This window comes from Macaca mulatta, chromosome 2 (assembly GCF_049350105.2).
Source record: "Macaca mulatta isolate MMU2019108-1 chromosome 2, T2T-MMU8v2.0, whole genome shotgun sequence".
NCBI classification, from domain to species: Eukaryota; Metazoa; Chordata; class Mammalia; order Primates; family Cercopithecidae; genus Macaca; species Macaca mulatta.
This window is the reverse complement of record NC_133407.1, coordinates 103,922,076-103,928,971: the sequence shown is the minus strand read 5'-3', so window position 1 is coordinate 103,928,971 and position 6,896 is coordinate 103,922,076. Positions and strand designations below refer to the sequence as shown.

Below are 6,896 nucleotides of genomic sequence, written 5' to 3'. Positions count from 1 at the left end.
AAGACACCAGCAGCTCACATGCTGGCCTGTGTTTTCTCCCTCTCTCTTTCTCTCTCTCTGCATGCACAAAGAAGAGGCCATGTGAGGAAGGACACAGCGAGATGGTGTCCACCTACAAGCCAAGAGAAAAGTCCACAGGATGAAACCTACCTTGCCAGTACCTTGATCATGGGCTTTCGGCCTCCATAGTTGTGAGAAATAAATGTCTGTTGTTTAAGCCATCCAGTTAATGAATTTTATATGGCAGCCCCAGGTAATACAGATTCCTTCACCTGCTCTATGGCTTGGATCCTGTCACAGCCTCCTCAGTTTTATTCAAGTCACCAAGATCTTGTTCCATGAAACAAAATTCCTGTGACTCTGAGGACAAGTCTGCCTCACCCTATGGAAGATAAAATAAATTTGAAGCCATAGACCAGATGTTGGTAAACTTTTCCTGTAAAGGCCAGGTGGTAAATATCTTAGGCTTTGCAGGGCACATGGTCTCTGTGGTAACTACTCAAGTCTGCATTGTAGTGCAAAAGCAGTCACAGACCTGATGAATGAGTGTGGCTGGGTTCCAATAAAACTTTATTTAGAAAAGCAGACCTCTGAGGCCTGCAGGTGTGTGTTGAGCTGTGAACATGGGTCTCTGTTCTACAGGATGGGGTTTGCTAAAGTTGTCAAAGAACAAGGCCTGCTTTAAGAGAAACCAAGTGAAATTCAGAAAATGATAGGAGGGTAAAACCGATTATTATACTTGGAAACGCTTGGTGATACTGTATCAAAATAAGTACAACACACCCAAATACAGGATGATAGTTTGGTGACAAATAGAGATATCATTTGTCAGATTGCTTATGCCTGTATAGAAGGGGATATGATAGTCTGCACAGCTTAAGCATGTGAACTGCCAAAATATGGTGTGAAGGTTGGCCTGACACATTATGCTACAGCATATTGTACTGGCTTGCTGCTGGCCCGCAGGCTTCTCAGTAAGGCTGGCATGGACAAGACTTATGAAGGCCAAGTTGAGGTGACCAGAGATGAATACAATATGGAAAACATTGCTGGTCAGCTGGGTGTTTTTACCTGCTATTTGAAGGCAGGTCTCGCCAGAACCACCACTGGTAATAAAGTGTTGGGGGCCCTGTAGGGGGCTGTGAATGGAGGCCTCTCCATCTCTCATAGTACACAATAACAGATTCTCCGGTTATGATTCTGAAAGCAAGGCATTTAATGCAGAAGTACACGGGAAGCACATCATGGGTCAGAATGTTGCAGATTACATGCATTACCTAATGGAAGAAGCCGAAGATCTTACAAGAAACAATTTTCTCAATACATAAAGAACAGCATAGCTCCATACATGATGGAGGAGATGTATAAGAAAGCCCATGTTGCTATATGAGAGAATCCAGGCTATGAGAAGAATCCCAAGAAAGAAGCTAAAGAGAAAAGGTAGAATCATTCCAAAACATCGCTTGCCCAGATAAGAAACACTGGGTAGCTCAAAAGAAGGCAAGCTTCGTCAGAGCTCAAGAACAGGCTGCTGAGAGCTAAACCGAACAATTTTCTATGAGAATTCTTCAGATAAAGACAATAAATTTATTGACTAAGCTGCTAAAAAAGAAAAAGAAGGAAAGAAAAGCAGACCTCTCTAGGCAATTGTTTCCTGACCCCTACTACAAACTCTTTGACCTGGAAGGGAGTTAAGCAAACCTCAAATCCACCCCAGATTGTGAAGACAAGGACAAGTGCAGATGGTGGATGGGACTCCCCAAGGTCTCCCAGGGAGTTCATGGCAGTCAGACTAGAAATGGATACCCCTACTCCTCGTTTCTCTTCTGTTGTTCAGAACTAAAGCTTAAGCGGGTGGGGCTGAATCCTAAAGGCTTCTATGAATGTTGGTAATAGAGGGTGAAATGGTGCTGCAGGAGGGGAAGGGAAGGACAAAAGTCAGCAAAAAGCCAGGTATTGAGACAGCCATCAGCATTCCCACCTGAGGATCTGCCTCCCAATGGGCAAGTCCGCCCCTCAACGGCTATGAGGTAGTGATGATACGGACCCCTGAACTCCAGGACTCCATGGTGAGGGGCCCAAGGGAAGAGGAGGCCAGTGCCCGAGCATTGTAGAGCAGTGGGTAGGGAGGGACCTATGGTCTACACCAACATTGTGAGTGTAAAGCTCACTTGCACAAGTGTGACTCAACTCATGCTCTCATAAAACTGTGCTTTAGGTATGAAGTTGGGTACCTATTTTAAGATATCAGCTGCACAAACTGTAACCTGTGGCTTTATACTGAAAGAGGTAGTCTAGGACTTGCAGCCTCTGGTCCCAGGAGAAGATAAAGGAGACTCGGCAGTTGTCAGGACCTATGGTGCTGTCTCGCTCTCTCTCTCTCTCTCTTTACCTCTCGCTCTCTCTTGCTCTCTGTCTATCTCCATTTGTTGCCACAGACCACTGGGCTCAGATGAGAGCCTCTCAGCAGATGCAGGGAAGGGAGCAGCTGTTCACGGCAGTGGCCCTCCTAGTGCTTTGAGACTCCTCACAGCCCCACAACGTTCCTTTGGGCCCCCTCAGAAGTCTGGGCCCACCCAGCATGAAAATCTCCCAAGTCAGAGGCTCAAGTTTTAAAGAAAGAAATTTACAGATGTGCAAAGAGAAAAGAAAAGAGCCTGTTTGGTCCCTAGAAGAGGACCGATTCTATTTGGAATTGTTTGACCACCTCACTGCCAAGGAAACATGAACCAAACATACCACCAGCACCCTAGAAACAGATTTTTTTAAATATTTGTATCAACAAGATTTCAGTCTTCAATCATCTCAAATTAAATGGAACCTAAGCAGCAGGAGTTATTGTAGATACGTACGGGAAAGAAAGGAGACAGGAAAAAAAGCTTTGCATCACGTGACTTTTATGCTGCAGAAACTTAATGAGAAACACACCACATTTCCAGAACCCTCTTTCTAGTCAGGGCTCCCGCTGAGATAAAAGGTCACAAGAAGAGAAGGAGGGAGAGGGAGGGAGCGCCTGCGTGGAGCAGGGAGGCACTTTTACTGCAAAGTCGGGCCCAAATTTCATACAAGCTGCTATCGGGTCTGATAGTCTAGACTGATTATTTTCTTTGAATGCCAGATGTGAAGGGCTTGCATAAAAGAACCGCAAACATTACCCATTTAAAAACAAATCGACCCAAGCTGCATTCACTGCGCAAAAGAGAACTTTCCATCCCAGACTCTGCAGAGAGAGCCGAGCAGCGAGGCCAGCAGCGCCCAGGCCTAGGCGGTGCGTCCCGCTGCTGCCCCCTGCAGGCCATAAGCCTCAGGCTGGCCAGAAAGCAAGCTGGCTCAGCCGGGCCTCTGCTCATCAGTGAGACTTTTTCTGTCCATCCAGCTCAGGGGGGCAGGAGAATGCTCCTCCACAAGGTGCCAGGCCATGGCTGGAAGACTGAGCTGGGCCTGGGCCTCAGCGTTACCCATATTGTCTCGTTCAACCATTAACCCTGCAAGGTAGAAACATCAATCCTTTTCACAGTTGAAAAATTGAAAAGTTGAGAGATTTACCCATTGGATGCAACTGGCTTTTCCAGTTTTGGTATTTGACACTGGTGCCCCTTCCATGGCCCTATGTGTGGTTGGCCATCAACACCAAGATCCTCACCTCAGGGAAGATGGAATGATAGAACTGCAGCTCCAGTACCCAAACTGGACCATACCAGCCCAGAAGACACCCGGCCCACCAGGCCCACAGGGCCAGGCTGGGAGTAGGGTGGCTGGAGGGATCTTTCCATCCCTCAAACTGGGTGTGGTCCTGGATTAGGGGTCTTTACCCCTGCTGGGCAGTTAGGGGAGGCTTCTTGATCCCAGGCCCCTGCAGAGTACCAGGCCCTGAGCCGGGGCTCAGGAGAATTTGTAGAACGAGAAACATCCTGACCACACTCTGGCCTCTGGAATCTCTTGATGGCCCTGCCTTTCTCCACCAACCCTGGCCATTTTGGGTTGTGTCTCCTCACACAGGGACTGACTCTGTAAACACCATGCCAACATAACCTCTGACCAGGCACTTCCCATTTGGCTGCAGCTACAAATCAATGTCAGACACTCAGGATCGGTGACCTTCAGAGGGGGCTGGGCATGCAAGGGCCTTCCACGTGATCTGCGTTTAATCTAGTGTGAAGGACCTCCAGCCTTGCTCCTCCAGGCAAGGCCAGCGCTGCTCTGGGCCCTCTGCCCTGCCTAGTCCTGGCTGTCACGGGAACAAGACCAGACACTCCTGAGGGCGTTTGGTTTTCTGCCAGTGTTGTTAGTTTAAGACTCTGTAGTGTACCTTTGGGTTTTCCTTCCTTTTCTGAACCCTCCTAAGTGGCCCACTTAACTCTCTGACCTCATCTCCCAAACAGCTCCTTCCCCAGCAAGGCAAAGCTGCTTTGCTGTCTTCCACCTGTGGGGTTTTTTTGGTTCGTTTTTTGTTTTTAAGACAGTCTCATTCTGTCGCCCAGGCTGGAGTGCAGTGGTGTAACCTCAGCTCACTGCAACCTCCACCTCCCAGGTTCAAGAGATTCTCCTGCCTCAGTCTCCCAAGTAGCTGGGATTGTAGGCATGTGCCACCACGCCCGGCTAATTTTTGTATTTTTAGTAGAGACGGGTTTCAACATATTGGTCAGGCTGGTCTTGAGCTCCTGACCTCAGGTGATCCATCCACCTCAGTCTGCCAAAGTTCTGAGATAATAAGCATGAGCCACCGCCCGGCCCCACCTCTGCGCTTTTGCACAAGTTGCTCCCCTGCCTGGAAAATCTTCTACCCCTTCCTCACGTGGCTGACTCGGACTTGTCAGACAACTCTTGCAACTTCCTCCCTCTCCTGCAGGCCCCTGCCCTGAGCTCCCACCTCACCCCCACCTGTGCATTCCTATGACGTTTACTTCCCCACGCAGTTGTTCACCACTGTCCTGTCTTCCCACATAGAGTCAGGTGTAACACACTCAGCAAAGATTTGGCTGATTCCCTAATTGCTTTTCATCTGCACATGACCACCCCGTCTTCAGGGACCCACACTTGCTGCATTGGAAACTGGGACTTGAGACCTGTCTACAGGACTAAATATTTGCCTTTGGGTTTGTTCTGGAAGGAGAAGTTCCCTCTGGCCCCACTCCCTCCTGAGGGTAGCCAAGGAAAGGAGCCAACTGTATCAGTCCAGTGTGATTTGGCCAGAGGTGCCTATGGGGCCCAGGGATGGGGTGACAGACCCAAGGAGGTGTCACTGAGCTATGGCTCCAGGAACACCCTGGCCTTTCTGACCCACTAGAGCTTCCTCCTCCTGGAAGCGTTGGTGGAGGTTATTCCTGTAGCTACAGGAGGGCTCCTCACAGAGGTGCATCTCCTTTTGTTTCCCCCTGAAATGGCTGCCTGGAGAATCTGGCTCAGACAAGTTTGTCTATCATTCTTGAGTAAACCACAAAGACAGCAGAACAGTGCATCAGTCATTTACACCTCAGTGAAAACAAATGAATAAGATCCAGTCTTTGAATCCCAGATCTTAGGACCAAAGGGGACCTTAACAACCAATGCCCTTTCTGTCTAGCTGGCTTCCTTCTTTTCATTCAGTGCTGGTGCGATAGCCTGATACATTTATAAAACACACCTCCTGCCCCTGCCCCTTTGCACAGCCCCCCTCACTATTCCTATCAATTTAGAATTTGAGCACTAACCATGAACCTTGTAAAAACAGGCATTCCTTCCTGAAATCATAAAAAACGAAAAAGCCCCAGGTCCAATGCCGTCTGTTCCCTGCCTGGCTCCTGGATGAAGCTCTGTGACCTGGGAGGCTCCTGAACACCCTTCGGCCCTTTGACAGGAGAAGGGAGGGAGGGTGCATCATGAGTTGCCTTACTGGCCCAAGGTCGGAGGTGATGGTCCTCAGGCAATGAGAAGGCTGCTACCATGAAGAAAAGTGTCTTGCATTTTCTAATTCACCATGTCCAGTGTGACTTCAACCAACAGCACCCAAATGGATCAATGACAACTATACCCTGGAGGTGTCCCTATGCCTAACAGAAGGCTAATGGTGCTTGGGAGTGGAGGGACCCCCTACTTTTTCCTCCTCCCTGCAAAGGCAACTCCCACCCTCCCTGCAGCAGGACACACAGAAAGCAGGGCTCTCCCATTCTGCTCTCCCAGCTCCCCTCAATCTTCCTCCTGTCCTCTGCTCCATCCCAGAAGAGAGAAGTAGATGGGGCGTGGAGAACAGCTGGGGCCAAGCAAGGGCCTTGAGGCTGGAGGCGAATACAAAGGGAGGTGAGAACCACAGGGAGAACTACTTTTAAGCCTCCATCTGGTAACAAATGAAAATGTGGAAAGGAAGGCACATGGATTTCCATTGCAGCAACGTGTCTTTGAGCAGGAGAGGCCATCTGGGGATAGTAGTGAGGCCCCTGATTTCAAAGTTTGAAGCCACGAACCTGCATTTTAAGCCCCCTTTGCCACAAACTAGCCTGCAAGGGATATAGAAGCACCTGCCTTACAGGATATGGGAAGATTTCTGAATGACAAAATACTTAGAACCACGCCTCGCACACGAAAAATGCTGTCTAGGAGGAGGAGGAGTCATACATAGCATAACAGAGGACTTGGCACCATCAGTGGAGCCGCAATAAGCATATAGAGCACTTCACAGTTTGCAAAGCCCTCTTGGTTCTGTTCCTACATGTGTTGCTCACAGCAGCCCTACAAGGCACAAGCTGTCCCCACATCACAACATGAAAACACTGACGTTATGAAATGACAAGAGATTTGCTAGTCATTCACATGGATTTCCCAATGGATATCAAAACAGGGCACCAGGAAAGGAGAAAAAGAGAATAGGTCTGATGAGCCCAAGCAGAATTTTGCCACAAGGAAATTTAGAAAGACGCTTC

General features: G+C 48.8%; 1 pseudogene; it reads left to right on the top strand.

Annotated features, from left to right (window-relative positions):
* The first annotated feature begins 623 nt into the window (after positions 1-623).
* On the top strand, positions 624-1,535 carry LOC144339470 (large ribosomal subunit protein uL18 pseudogene; annotated as a pseudogene).
* Positions 1,536-6,896: the final 5,361 nt, after the last annotated feature.